The sequence below is a fragment of the Arvicola amphibius genome, chromosome 10 (assembly GCF_903992535.2).
Source record: "Arvicola amphibius chromosome 10, mArvAmp1.2, whole genome shotgun sequence".
Lineage (NCBI taxonomy): Eukaryota > Metazoa > Chordata > Mammalia > Rodentia > Cricetidae > Arvicola > Arvicola amphibius.
Window position 1 is genome coordinate 51225206 of NC_052056.1, and position 16115 is coordinate 51241320.

The 16115-nt window shown below is 36.6% G+C and overlaps 1 protein-coding gene across 6 annotated transcripts in view; it reads right to left on the reverse strand.

Annotated features, from left to right (window-relative positions):
• Bbx (BBX high mobility group box domain containing) overlaps positions 1-16115 on the reverse strand; it is a 241533-nt gene that overhangs the window by 126623 nt on the left and 98795 nt on the right. The gene's annotated exons all lie outside the window — the stretch shown is intronic.

The window sequence follows — 16115 nt, forward strand, 5'->3', positions numbered from 1 at the left end:
TCTCTAGGGGAAGAACCAGAGCAGAAAGCTAGGAACAACTTGCTTCCAGCAACAGTTACACAGATCCATCACCTCCAGGAAAGTCTAATACAATTCAAAACTGGTCAATGGAGTGTGAAAAAAGACCTGGGATTAAGTGGTACAGCAAGTAAAAAAGGGTAGGATGGATCAGTTTGGTCACAACCACAGGTATAGGGGTAAGAAGTAAAGGCAAGAAGGCACAACTCAAGCTTCAGTGCTGATGAAGTAGGAAAGTCAAGGCATTTATTACACTTGCTTTAAAAAAGAAAAGAAAATGTATTCTTTCTCCAGAACAAACCGATCCTAAGCAACGAAAGGGAAGTCCAATGTATGACCTGCATGTTATGGTCATGAGACACAACTAAGCAGGTTGCTGTGATGCAAATAGGGACCTAAAGCCCAGTTAGGTCTACAAATTCCAGCTGCTGACACAGAGCCAGGACAACAGCAACTATTTTTCATTTTAATTAGGAGATGTATTTTTCAAGAGTGAAGTTCAAGATTACATTATTTATTTGCTTGTGTTTTAACACAGCCAGCTACTAGCAGAACTACTTTCAATACTCAATCATTTAGTGAAACGATTGTTGCGGAGCAGAGGACTGATATATGAGGGCATACTGCATTTATAACTTTCCGTTCTATATTCAATAAACAACTGTTAGCTATGTAAGTACTAGCAGCCCTAGTAGTTCAAACCATGGTACCCCTCCGGGAGTCTCAGAGTGCTAATGCGTAAGTAGTGCCTGACAGCGGTAAAACATTAATACTGTCAGCTAAAGTTACAGACCACTAAATACCACTCATATCACAAGATCAAGAACAACTCTGGATATTAAAGTTGGAATGAACTGTATAAAAACGCAATAGATACCAGAAGAATTACTAAGAAAATGAAAAGTGAGTGATGGACATAAACAGAGAGGCTGGCAAGTCCACCTGGAGTCACCCTCAAGGGTTTAGAACTTTCTCGAGGCAAACAACAGTCAAGTTTAAATCACTGCACTGGACAAAAAACCCTTTGTGTGTCACTATCTCAACTCGAATTGGGGAAGAGAAATTTGTACAAAACATACCCATTTCTCTACACACACTGTCTGGAGAAGTTCACAGCTAACATTTTCATTCATCGTAAGTGAGCTCTGTATTGTCACTTTTTTTGGAGAAAAGTTAATGCTGAGCAAACATCCACAGCCATTTGCGGATGTCTGGATGTCTACATTCAACTTGGCCAGAGAGGATCTGTGACTACTGCCTAAACACAGACACAAGTCACTTCTCCAACAGAACTCACTTAAAAATAAGGATTATCAAGCTTATTGCTGGGATAGTGTCACAGAAAAATCAATCTTAAAAAAAAAAAAACCTCTGCCCTCCCAAACAGTGTCTGCTAACTTCATAACTTTCTTACTAACCATAGTCACAGATATGGCAATAACCTAAACAGAAACCTAACAATTTCAGAGAACTTGAAGACAAGCAGCGGGGCCTATGAAAACCCACCATTTTGCAGATTCTGAAGCTGGGCATACCTTTGACCTAGCAGTTCTTCACAAACACTGATAAACAGTATGTGCCTAGGGAAGGATCTATTGAGCACTTCAGAACTTCTACAATTAACACCCAGGCACTCATGTACCTATACACATACATACACATAAACACACATACCCATATATACACATGCATGCACACATGCACACACACACATCATATGAAATGGTAACAGACTAAACAGGCATCAAAAGAAAGTGAAATGTGTCATCTTCACATAATGAAAGGCTATAATACAGTTCTGATCATTAATAAATGATTAGAGTAAAAATGAATAAAAAACACTCAAGAAAAGCATGGGAGTCCTATGTCCAACATTCACGAGGTAGTATCTGGCAGGGCACACAATGAACTACAAAGACACTATGTTTATTTCCTCAGCCAGGGTAGGTGCTCATTCATGTTCATGTTATTCTTCATACTTCAGTTACATATATGTAGCATTTTGTAAGAACTCTGGGGAAACTTCTGTTTTTTAAAAAGCTGTCAGAAACAATCTCGTATTTTAACAAACAATTTTAAAGTTATTTTTTAATATCTTCAAGTAATATGATTTAAAACCTTATAAAATGTCCTAACTTTTAATTCACAGAACTAGTCAAGGTAAAGATTTTCAATTGCGATTTATATACAAGGAAACTAATATGCTGTACTGTTTAGTGGCTGTCTACTACAGCTAGCAGCACTAGAATGTAGTAAGTATGTATACAAATCTGAACGGTAAGTTGTACTAGGCAGCGCTGCTAAAGACAACAGAAAAGCAATGTCCAGAATGAAAATAAAACAGATAAGTTAGATGCTAGTCTTTCTTACTAACCATAGTCACAGTTTAGCCTAAATACTAAGTTCTAAAAGTGGCAACAAACACCATCTTGTCCTAACTCCTTTAAGTGAATAAAAGGTTAAGTTTTGCTAGGCCAAAATTTATCAAGCTCATTTGACTACAATCCCAATAGAGTCCCTGAGACAAGTGAGCACACTAGCCAAAGGCCTGCAGAAATAACTTCCATACTTTCCTTACTGCTCTCTCATTCCTATTTCAAACTCACATTTTAAACTCATGTGAGAAGTTTGGTTAATACCACCTGATCTCTATGCAGCATTAACCACATGTCCCTTTAGCATACAAACAATACAACTCATTTACATAATTTTATCAGCTTTAAAATTGTCCTCATTTGCATGTGGGGCCAACCTACCAGATTACCCAAGAAGAAAGACTTGTGTCTTTTGCACTGAACTCTAGCTTACTACTTTCCTCCCAAGGTATCAGCAGCTGTACTCTAAACAGCAGTCACTATATAAATGCTGATTGACTTACTACAGTGGAACAATTCGCCTCTGGTATTTCTCAATATCCCAGGGAATCCTTCACATCTATAACATGCTGGAGATGATATCATCTGCTAGAGGCTTGGGGTCTTCCTTAGAGTGCCTGGGACAAGAAAAACAGAGAAAGACCAGAGACAGTCAGGAGAAACACAGAGGGGAAACACAAAGATAATCAGAGGATAGACATACAGAACTGAGAGTTAGTCAGAGTTGCAGGGATTAAGGAGCCAAGAAAGTCAGAGACAGAGAAATCTGCAATCATAACTTGGGGCTTGGTATGGAGTCCACATTTATGGTACTATTTATGAAGCAGTGGTGCCCTTGTCATATTAAACTAGCAATACAGTCAACTGTTTAAAAGTAACTGTTGAGGGTTCCCAGATCATGTACCTTTACCCATCAACATTCATCTTCACCAGGTCCACACATGATGCGCAAAGCAACCTGGCCTCAGACAAGAAAATACCATTTTTCCAATTTTGAATGTGAAAATCAGAGGTAATGTGATTTGCCCAAGGTCACAAACAAATGAAAAACTAGAGCGCCAAATCGGACTCCAAAATTCAGTATTTTGCCTAATATCCTGTGCTGTTCCTATTAGAAAGGTATATCATATAAACACAAATTTTTATTAAATAAAATTAAATTCTACTTACTTTAAGGTAATTTTTTCTATCCTATAGGACAATAACAAGGTATGTTACTAAGAATAATTTTAAATATATCGGAAAAAACAGATCAAAAATTTAGAACAGAAACAAAATTGAGTGAAGTCACCAGATCAAATATAAAAATTTTAGGCCAGGTGGTGGTGGTGCACTTCTTTAATCCAGCACCTAGGAAGCAGAGATAGATGGCTGTCTGAGTTCAAGGCCATCCTGGTCTACAGAGTAAGGTTCAGGACAGTCAAAGCTACACAGAGAAACCCTGTCTCGATGGATGGATGGATGGATGGATGGATGGATGGATGGATGGATGGATGGATGATAGATAGATAGATAGATAGATAGATAGATAGATAGATAGATTGATTTTAGAAAGAGTTAGAACCTAATTCATCTGCTTTTACAACTTTGACATTTCAAGGTCCTAATTAATGATCCAACATATTTGAGCTGATCAGGAAAATGAAAACATACCACACTTCAGTGAATTCTTAGAGACAATGATAAAGAATCGTCTCATAGTTGCACCTAACCATCTTCATACACTGAAGTCCTATTTCAGGACACTTCATGTACAAACGACCACACTTCTTGTAACCATCAGTGTCCTCTTGAGCAATACTTACACTCAAATAACCATAACCTTTGAGAAGCAGTCACTGCAATTGCCAGTAAAGCTCCTTCAGCACAGTGGGAAGCATGTCATTGAATTTTACAAGACAATAAGAATACAAAAAAATAAAAAAGAAACTTCTATTCAGTTGTGCTTCAATTTATCTTTCTATCATGGTCAGCAATTTTTAAAACAGAAAATTTCAAATCAGGCATAAGAACAGTGCTTCTCTGCCCTCTAGTGACTGGCTAGGTTTTACTAACAACATGCTGCTTTTTCAAATTCAGTTTTCGGGAATACCTGGGATCATTTTTCAAACTACAGGGTAGCAGTTTTTTCATCATTTGAATGCTGAGAGAAGAAAAATCTTAATCAATTTTTAATGTATGCTTTGTGGAATAATCATAATACAGAAAAGAAAATGGGGGCCTTTACTGAAATGGCCTACTTAAGTACTAAAACCTTCCTGTTTTTAAAAATACACTGTTTTCTGAACCTTGTACCTTTATGCATTTTGTTTAGGAAGACAAAATTCTAGTCAGTCCACATGTTAAAATTTTTATAAATTTCATAACTATATGAATTCTAATATAGTTAACCCTCTTATTTTGAAGCCTAGGGTATAAAGATAAGGGGAACTATATAAGTCACACATACGTGAACACTTTTCAGTTAATTACAATACGAAAAAATTTATTTAGTACAAAATACTGAGTGTAATTAACCTTAATTTTTCTAATGGTATTTTTGGAGTTTCCTGGACCTCAGCATTGTCACTAGGAAATTCCTGTCAGTTTAATCCTTGCACTTGGGAAGCAGAGGCAGGCATATCTTTGTGAGTTCGAGGCCAGCCTGGTCTACAGAGTGAGTTCCAGGATAGCCAGGGCTACACAGAAAAACTCTGTTTCAAAACAAACAAACAAACAAACAAACAAAAAACCACTTACAAAAGATGCCAAAGACATCACCAGGCAGTGATTCACCCTCAAGTCTGATAAGGGAACTTCTTTGCCAAAATAAAATGATCCTCTTGATTTCTATTACTGTGTCAAGAGGACAAGAGGAACCAATACATTCTTTTCTTTCTTTTTTTTTTTTTTTTTTTTGGTTTTTCGAGACAGGGTTTCTCTGCAGCTTTTTTAGAGCCTGTCCGAACCAATACATTCTTAGAACATTTCTTTTCTCACTAAAGCCAGTGTATCAGTTTCTATGTCTACATATTTTAATAGGCATTGCCTGTGCACTGAATATAAGTAGATATATCAACAAGTGTAAGGATGATCTAAAGGCAGTGCTTTGTAGTTAGGAGTGCAAGCCCTGCAGCCAAATGGGTAGGATTTGAATCCAAGCTCTGTGAACCAATCAGCAGTATAAACTGGAGCAGATAAATTTTCTACGCCTTACTTCCTACATCAAAAAAAAAAAAAAAAAAAAAAAAAGACTAAAAAGGCACTTCAGAGCCTTATATGGTTACTGGGATTCAGTTTCCACTGGTGTAGCATTCATCAAAACTTAAATGGGTTGCAGATATTTATTCATGTCAGTGAATGCAGATTTTTAAATAAAAAATATATGCATATAGATATTTAACTATAATTAATGATAAATAACGTGAAGTATTTAGGAGGTGATATGATGATGCCTATAATTTATTTTCAATGCTATAAAATTTAAGTTGACTTGATGAGGGATAGAAGGATACACAAATAATGGATATACATTAAATACTATAACCCTTTGGAAAAAATCTAGTGCTATTACAGTGTTGATCAGACACAGCAGTACAGTGCTCCAAGTTCTTTTCTTTACACCCATAATTAGTGCCTCCGTGATATCACAGAACAGGAGATCAGAAAGACTAAGAACCAAAAGTCATCTGCAAAAAAAAGTATTTGCTGGACATAACAGCACAAATTAATGACAGCAGCTGGGACTATATGCACATGACTTGAATACGATCAAGCCAGCCAAAAGTTCAGAAAGGGGAAGGCACAAATGGCAATGATGACTGCTGGGGGAAAAAGAGAGCTTTCTCAGGCTCTAAGAGGCTACCCGTGCTGCCGACGATGGTTTCAAATCCATACTCGTAACTGCACAAAAAGGGATTCAGTAGATATTTTAAGTACACGAAACATAGGGGTGTAACTGCGGAGGGGAGTGGATGGGACAGAATGGAAGGCAGATTTGATCAAAATACAACATATGCATGTATGAATATTAACTATTTTTAAAAATAAAAATAGGCAAAATAAAACATTAAAAACCAATTCTACATGGTAAGGATGAATTTCATAACAAGAAATTTATGAAATATTAAGCTATCTTTCATCAAGCTTATATAAAAATTGAAAATATATAAAGGTAAGACAACTTGGGTACATGATTATAATCCCAGCATTTAGTAGGTTGAGGCAGCAGGAACTGCATTTTAAGTTTGAGGACAGCCTGGCTACATAGTAACTTCCTATTCCAAAACAAACAAAACCTTCCTTAGCATGTCACTATGATGAACACTTGCTCTTCTAGCATTTAGGAGGCAGAGGCAGGAAATTTTCAAGTTTAAGGCTTTGCTAGGTTACACAGCAAGTCCCTCTCATAAAATGCTACGGTAACAGGAGCAACAACAACAATATATGTAACAGTATAAAGCAACTGAGTTCATCTCCATAATAAATTCCAGTCTAGTCACTGGAGAAAAGAAAGTGCCAGTGCATTCTTCCAAGATGACAGAGAAGAGAAAGAAACAATGAGGCAGCATGCTTCCACTCTGAGGTGAATGTTACCATCACACATGTAAAACTCAGCTTTCAAACACATCAAAAAACTGCAAGGTATAGTCTTTAAAAGTTAAAGAGTTGAATCCCAGTTTCGTATTTTTATTAGCTGAATCCCAGTTCTGTGTTTTTTAGTCAAGAAGCTCAAACAAACTCAAGTGTCCTGAGTTTTCCAGTTCTTTAATATATTAAAGAGGAAAAATGGATATCTACATCTAAAAGTTTACTACAAAACTACAATGAAAAAATTATAAGCATAAATATATATACAGCCAGCTATGTTAACACATGTCTTTAATCCTAGTACTTAGGAGGCATAGGTAGGCAGACCTCTCTGAGTTCGAGGCCAGCCTGATGACCAGCACTCCAGGTCACCCAGGACTACACAGGAGACCTTGTCTCAAGTAATAACAATAACACACACACACACACACACACACACGGCCAGATAACTCAGCACATGAAGTGTAAATAAAAGTGCAATTAGCACTCTTACAGACACTGTTACTACCTGGAGTGCATCTTTTATACTCTTGCCACCATCGTCTGCAGGTGAAAACACGTGACTCCTTATAGGCCTAAGAGCCCAGAAACTGCACATGCAGGTGAAGAGTTTTCAAAAAGAATTTTATTAAGAGTAGACTTTACGTAAGGTAATACTATACCTTGTGTAAAAGAAAAGCTGGCAATGACAGGAACCCACTATTCACCTCCTTAAGTCCTGTGGGTGAAGCATCTAGGAAGCATGCTTACAGATGGCATTCGAAGTCACTGCAGTGCATGTGAGGAAATGATATTAAGACCTGGACAAGCCTTGATTTGAAACAGTCGAAGGCAGCATCCAAGAGAAAGATTAAAATTACCTTTACAGAAAACAGGTTCTAGTTTCCCTGAGAGTGAATTTCTAAGTGCCCATAGATTATTTTATGAAGACTGGCACTCAACAGCATACAGTGCTAGCTTCTCTAGTTGATGAAAACCATTGTCTCCAAACTTCCTTATCCATAGATCACTAGCCTAAAGAATTTACTTTAACATTTAGATTTTTCTCACTTTCCATCATTACTCACTTTTCTGCCTTCCCTAGTCATACACTCTTTTTCCTGCGGTCTATGACTTTGTTTTGCTTTCCTTTATAAACAATTAAGTCTTGCCATTGTTCTGCTTTTAGATATAGTATACACTTTTACCAGTTTTCAAAGCTTCAACCCCAGCTTTCCCTTATGTTATGCCTTAGTTTCCTTCTGAATCTCTTCCAACCTCATCTCAAATTTACAATTACATCCACCAGGCATAATGGTACATATTTATAATCCCAGCACTCAGGAGGCTGATGTAGTAGAATCATGAGAAGGCTGGTCTGGGCACACAGTGAGACTTTGTCTCAAAACAACAACAAAATTAAAATAACATTCTAAACACAGCCTCATGGCTAGCTTCTCTCCACTGCCAAATCCAATCTATCCAGAACAATGCCTCTCCTTCTGTAACAACTTTTTCTGCCATCACCTTTCTCTGTAGAACATTAGCCCTCTACACCCTCAAAAAAGTTCTGGCTATAGCCAAGTTCTATAGGTTACTAATTTTAAGTTTGTTCAGGTGAGAGAGACCTGGAATTCAGATTTGAGAAATGGTGAAGGCTAACTTTACAATAACTAGATACACTCACACATACACAGAGATTGGGGAGCAAAAGGAGGGGGAAACAGAGATGGAGAGAGATAGAACTAAACAGCAGCAACCACTAAATGTTTCAAAACACTTTCACTGAAGAAGTCCTTGATATCAAATATCAAGCTGGGGGATGCAGCTCAGTGGTACTGTGCTCAACTAACAATATATATACAAAGCCCTAGTTTGATTCTCCAGCACCACAAGCAACCCCTCCCACAGCAAGTTCTCGTTAATTTCGAGCCCATAGATTTGATAAAGGCTTACTTGATTTGAATATCTCAAGTTATATCCAGACTTCATAATCTGACAGTGTTGTTACAACACAAACAACAGATTTCTCCTGAACAAAGACAGCACTAAAGCCCCAAACCAATTTTTCCAGTCCTTACTTCTTTTCTGCTCAATCCCATCAATGTCATTTGCTTTAAACTGTTCAGTGGTTTGTCTACCTTTAGAGGGGAAAGAATAAGCTTACCCTGGTGTTCTTTTAAGATCTCTTACATCTGGTATTTCACCAAAGTTCCCTGTTTTAAATTCACCCAATATCCTAGCCAACTGACACAAGGCTTCTAATTTAACCTTCTAAGCTTCTCTTTATTTCCTTGTGTTAGTCAGACCCTGTATCATGACAAGCACCTAAGAAAGACAGTTCAAGAGGAAGTATTCACTCTAGGTCTAAGGTTTCTGAGGTCACCTCTAACCATTGCTTTGTGCCTGAAGCAAGGCTGAATATCAGTAGCAAGAATGTGGGGCCAAAGAGGCTGCTTACCTCAGGGTAGCCAGGAAGCACAGAGGGGGAAAAAAGGCTAGGGTTAACATACAGGCCCCAAGGAGGGGCCCCCCCCCCCCCCCAATGACCTATGTCCTTCACCTAGATCCTATATCACAAGGTTTCCAGAACCTTCCAGGAATTACACCTTCAACACATGAGTCTATGCTACTCATTATAAATGCAATTGATAACATTCCTTTGTAAAGAGGTCACTGAAATCTCATTCAGGATGTCAGGTCTGTTAATACTGACCATGTGAGTTCAGATTGGTTAGTCTTGGGTCCTTCGGTCGCAAAAATCAAGACATGATTTTAAAAATTATCCTAAAGCTCAGAAACAAAACACAAAAATGTGATCCATATAATGGTAAGTTGACGTTTCTGCCTATGCCTATTAAATTTCAAGAAGCAGCAGTGAGTATTATGCAGCTGGCAATTTATAAAACTATGTGTGCATGTGGGTTCATATTCACATGAACATGTGTGTATGCAGGTCTGCTCGGTGTGTGTGTGTGTGTGTGTGTGTGTGTGTGTGTGTGTGTGTGTGTGTGTGTGTGTGTGTAAAAGGCCAACCTCCGGTGTTGGGTTTTTTTGAGTTAGGGCCATTCGTCATCTTGGAACCTCACTACCTTACTGATGAGGTCATGTTGTTTGGCTAGGAAACATCAAGAATTTCCATCTCTGGCTCCCCAGCGCTGGATTATAAGTGTACACCAAACTCAGGTCCTCACACTTGCCCCATAAGCACTCCACTAGGCCATCTCTCAGGCTCAAACAAGGACATGTATTTATAAGCACTAAAAAGAAAACATTCTAAAGTACAGAGGTACTTAGAAACTCAAATGTTTCAGATGGATGGATGGATGGACAGACAAAGTGGAACACCTTCACTAGCAACAGGATCTATTATAACAATCTTATTGGAAAGATTTACCTCGTGTTTTCTAAATAGTGAATCAGTCTCAAAGTGAATAAAGAAAGGCAGTGTCTCTTGACACAGGTATACAGGCGTGAGTAAATAATATAGTAGATAAAAGATAAAATTAGAAAGGGGCCCAAGTGACTAGAAGAAAAGACAGATGTATAAGGAAGGAAGTTTGGGAAGACAACTTACAAAGTAGATGGGTGAATGCTAGGTGGGAAAAATGACAACAGGAAAAGGGGGTGGGTGGAAACCAACAAAATGAAGTACACATAAAATACTATTGGAGTACCCATTACTTTTTAAGCTAATTGAAAAATACAAAAAGAAAAAGACAATGTTATCACTGTAACTGAAAAAACTAAACCTCAGACCTGAAACTTTTCATCCATTTAAATGTTCACTTCATCAAATGAACTCAAAGAGTCCTCCTGTGTTTCTGTCCTTCATCTGCTCAGTAAAGTAATTGCTATAGGAAGAGGTCTGGCATTACTGGGGTTGACAGTGACGGCTGATATTAAGCTTTTACTGATTCCTCCACAGTATACCTACTTGATGATATGCAACACCACCAATGCTGAAAGCAGAGTATCAGGAAGATGTCCATCTGGGTGACACCTAGGTACGCAGAGCAGTATACTCTGTACATATTTCTCACACAGTGTAGGTTTTACTGTCTCTTATTTGATAATTCTTCATTGTAAGTAGGGCAGCAAAATTCAGAAGGACACTGTTCACCACATAATAGTAGCTAAACTCTAAACAACCTCTATACCCAGTTGGTTTTCAAAAAATCTGTGCATCCAGTGTCTATAACAATGTCTAGGACTTTAAAAGACGAAGTGAAAATGTTCTTATCATGAGAAAGCACTTGGTAATAAAGGACCTCACATCAGTGTTAAAGAACAATTAAATAACTACGTAATTCCCCCTTTAAAATTAGTAATATATGTGGGGAGGTAAAACTGCAAACTCAATTAATAGGAAAAAAACCTCAAGTTATAAAAGTCAATATAAAGTCAGTGGACAATATTGTTAACTATTGTTAACTGTCATCTTTACAGATCATTTTGAGAACAGGCAGCCTAAAACTACCCTAGAGTACAAGGTAAATGCCAACTCCAGTCAACCTTTCTGGCATATAGCCCAAAGTAAACTAACAGTATTAATACTGCAACCTTCACCTGTGTTCCACTTGCAAGTCCACAGCTAAGTCAGAGAGTAATTTGTTAGAAAGCTAACACATCTTAACACTTGCTGATTAAGAGTTCATGAAAAATGAGCCAAGGTACCTACAGTTGTTCTGCTATTCATTTTAAGTTCTCAGAGCCACTAACACTTAATCATTATAGGATCAATTGCAAACTTAAAGGCATAGAAAAACGTTGAATTTCAAGAATACTCCTCCTTCTTGAGTTCAGCTGGTGAAAAATTAAATAGGCAAATATAATAAATTATATACTAACATTATACTATATTATTTATAAAATATAATATATAATAGTGATTTGGTGCTTATTGACACTAAATTGAATGGAATACAGTATTAAGCAGAATGTGAATTTGGATGATACTAATCTGCCAAATGTTACCAGAGCAACTTCCATATGCTAGGCATTGTTTGCAGGTTATACTACCACAGCCATGCAGACTGCCTAATATAAGCTTAAGCCTCTTAACTACTTGAAGAGCACTACATGTGTAGAATATACATATACTAAATTTATATGTGAGTATAGTGTTTAGTTAACGTAGTACATATTTTATATTGAAATGCACAGGAATTCTGAGATAGAAAATTACAGTTTTCATATTGCTACAGTTAGATCTATAATATACCCTGAAGACCAATTGGATAATGGCTTTATGTCCCCAGTGTGGGACTACTCAACAGCTACAGAACCTGTGGGGACTGGTGAGAAGTCAGATCACTGGGGTTTGCTCTTCAAAACACATGTCTACCCCCATTTGTCTAGCTCCCCCTTTCCCGATCTCTCTCTCTCTCTCTCTCTCTCTCTCTCTCTCTCTCTCTCTCTCTCTCTCTCTCTCTCTCTCTCTCTCTCTCTTCAAGTTTGAATCATTTCAGAAATAGCTTTTATAGGAAACAAATCAAAAGAGGACAAAGAAGTTAAAATGCTTCTTAACCATTAAAGTGACATCTACAGAATAATATCACTGCTCTCAGTTTACCCTGTAATTTATCAATGTAGAAATTAACTGAACAATCTTACAAATTAAAGTTATTTTTGCATAGGAAGTGTTTAACTCAATGGTATATTACTTTTTGATTATATTTCATTTCAGACTGATGTCAAATCAACAGAAGTTGAAATTATTCTAGGGATACAGAAAATATTCACAAACATCTATTAGCAAAACCAACCAACAAAAAATGCTATATTAATATACAACAAGCAAATATACTACCTATGATTAATCCCAAGTGCCACTCCACTTGATGCATGTAACAGAAAAAGTATACCATAGTCACATAGTAAAAAGGAGCCCTCTATACTCAGTGGGTGGCATCTAGACTAATACTTGAGGGCTTCAAACTACTATCATTTAACTGTTGCTTTAGTTTGATGCAAAATGTCTCAAGGCCCATGTACTAAATATGTGGTCCCCAGCTGGCAGTGCCATTTTAGGGGGCTGTGGAACCTTCATGAGACAGGGACTAGCTGTGGCCCACACTTTCTCGGTAAACTGGTCCAGTGAGATATAACCAGTGGAGCCTTCCCAACCATAATGGACCATATTCTTTAAACCAGGAACCAAAAACAACCTCTTCCCCTTGAGCAGTTTCCAGAAAGCATTTCGTCAGTGATGAGAAAAACAGCTAACACAGCCGTCATCAGCAGAGGGAAAAGGACAGAAGGGAAAAAGGCAGATGGAAAGATGTGATATGAGGTGCTTTGACTTCTACTGTATTACTTCACATACACAACTTTTTTCTCTTTATCTAAACCTTGAATATATGCCAGTTTGCTGTTTGGGTTCTCAACTGTTTTACAAAGTAAAAGAATGCTGCCTTGAAAAAAAAAAAGAACTTTTTTGACAAGAGAGTAAATAGAACCATAATTCTCTTGTTCTTCAATCTAGTTTTCAAATATTTGTTGCTTTTGCTAGGTAGCAATGAATACACACGGTAGTCATTTTTATAGGGATGTAATTCCCCTATTAATCAGTTTGGTTCTCTGTTTTTCAAGTTCTTAAACTTAATATCTTCACTTACAGCAATCTCATTATAATATACAATGATTTCACAGCATAAAATTATGAACTCAGCAATTTCAAATCTCTCTTAACTCAAAGGTACCTAAACTGTGTGTAGAATCTGGGACCATAATTAACCAGATTTCTTATTTATGAATTAAATAACTTAGAAAACTTTGTATTTGCATTTCATTCTTCAGTATAGGTAGGAAACAGCTCCCTTCATGGTTTGCATTCTTCACCACTAAAATTATTCTTGAAATTGAGTTTAAGAATCAAGAGGCATTTGGCTATAATCCTATCTGGTAAAATAATTACACTGAAAAAAATAAAGTATTCATTTCCTTTTTCTCTTTGTATATCAGCAAAGTACAGATAAAGTTCTGTGGGGGTGGAGGAGATGGTGCATACCTTTAATTTCAGCATTTGGGAGGCTGAGGCAGGAGGATCATGAATTCAAGATCAGCCTAGGCTACATATTTGAATCCCTTACTCGAAAAGAAGCTTTAATAACTTATAAAACTTAAGTCATAAACTATTACAAGCATATTTTCCTTTCCCAATTCTATATACAAACTGCAGACAGTCCAGTCTACAACACTACTTATTCATTTTCAAACTAATTATTAGATAATAATCTCCGTTATATGTGCATGTGAGAAAGTGATGGGCAAAGGTCTAAAGTTCAAACATAAAAAAAAAGAACTAGTAGCTAGGTGGCAGCAGTGCACGCCTTTAGTCCCAGCACTCAGGGAGCAGAGGAAGGCAGATCTCTGTGAGTTCAAGGCCATCCTGGTCTACAAGGCTGTTTCTAGGAGACTAAGCTACAAAGATCCCCCCCCCCCCCCCGCGAAAAACAAACAAACAAAAAGGAATTAGTAATCACGTCAGCTATTCATTTCTTAAAACTAGGCAGAGATAGTATTCCACATATATTCCACATAACAAATGGATTTGTGCTCAGGTAATTTATGTTAAACACATGCACCTATTGAAGGACCGCTTGGAATTTTAAGCCTATTGTAATTTTAAACCTAAGTACACTCTGTCTCACTAAATAAAAGCAGAAGATGGTTATTTTGAATGTACATACACACTGTCCCACCTGATCCTACTCCACTTCCAAAGCCACTCCCAGATGAGCATTTTTTGACCAAGTCATCTGTTTGGGGCAATGAAATATGAAAGACAATGGCATATATCACTCCACACAGTCATTTTAAAGCTATGAATCTGCAATTGCTGTTCTTTCAACCTTAAGGTTGTGCTCTCTTTTACATAAAAATATCATGGTCATAATGCCTCTTCGCAGTAATACCACACTGGCTAAGACATTTGATAACGAAACATAACTTTGTCTAATCTGACTGATGTTTCTCAATTTACTGGACCCTGACATCCATTTGTCAATTCCTAGATTATTCTTGATTTTGTATGTCATCTTTTCTGATTCTTATTACTATATTTATGATGTATTTAAGATGTACATAAACACACATATAAATATAAGCTAGAAGCATAACTTCAATTAAATTTCACCTTAAACTTTATCAACAATTTAAATTTCTGTCTACTATTTCTATTTAGGGTCATTGTAACAAATTTTTATTGCAAAAATTAGTTCATTCATAAATCAAAAGTCACATGACTACTTAGTCAAAACTTGTTATAAATTGGCCTATTTGTGGCTTAGTTTTCTGAACAGGTAAAATAAAATGTCCTGCCTTATTTTTTTACATATGCACTTAAGATACTCACTGACACAAATTTTTCTTTAGGCCTCCCTAAATTCTCCTTTAGATTAGCAATAAAGAACATACAGAATATTTTCCAATCAACTCTCGAATATCCCATATTGTAGCCTACTAACTCAGTAAAAGCTTGTGTTCAGATTGGCCTTCTTAAAGCCAGAATTTATATCAGTAAAAATAAAACCTTAAAAGATGATACAGTGTGGAGGAAAAACAGTAACAAAAGCCTTCTCTTATATTAAGATTTTGTTGGTGCTTAAATGTGCTTACAATAAATATATATTAAGTAAAATTATATGCTTTTACTAGGTACTATACAATGGCATTCAAAAGGACAGAAGTAATATATCTATGCTCCAGCATAAGAGTAATATCCAGTAATATACATCTTCAAAGACTAAAGTAGATGCAATTATTTTAGACATTTAATAGGCTACAAAAACGTTTAGAACAGGAAAAAGTTCTGGATAGTTAAGTAAGCATCTTTCTTAAAAGCTGTGATAGGACTATGTAATATACTTGGTTATGTTAATTCACACTAATTTCTAAAATCTTAAAACATCTATTCACCACATAGTATTCATGTATCACTAATCATATACTCTAGTCCAAAACTGGGAAAACTACAATAATATTATTACTAAAACTAAGTTTAAAATATTATTGCCATATTTTAAAGCTGATAAAGAACTTTTTTTCTAAAGCAACAGTTTAAAAAATAAGTTTTGTACAAAAGGACAGATTGTGTTTCGAAGGATGATACAATTTTTCATGTGTACATTATTTTACAACCCCAAACTTTTCTTCATTAAGTGTTTTCAT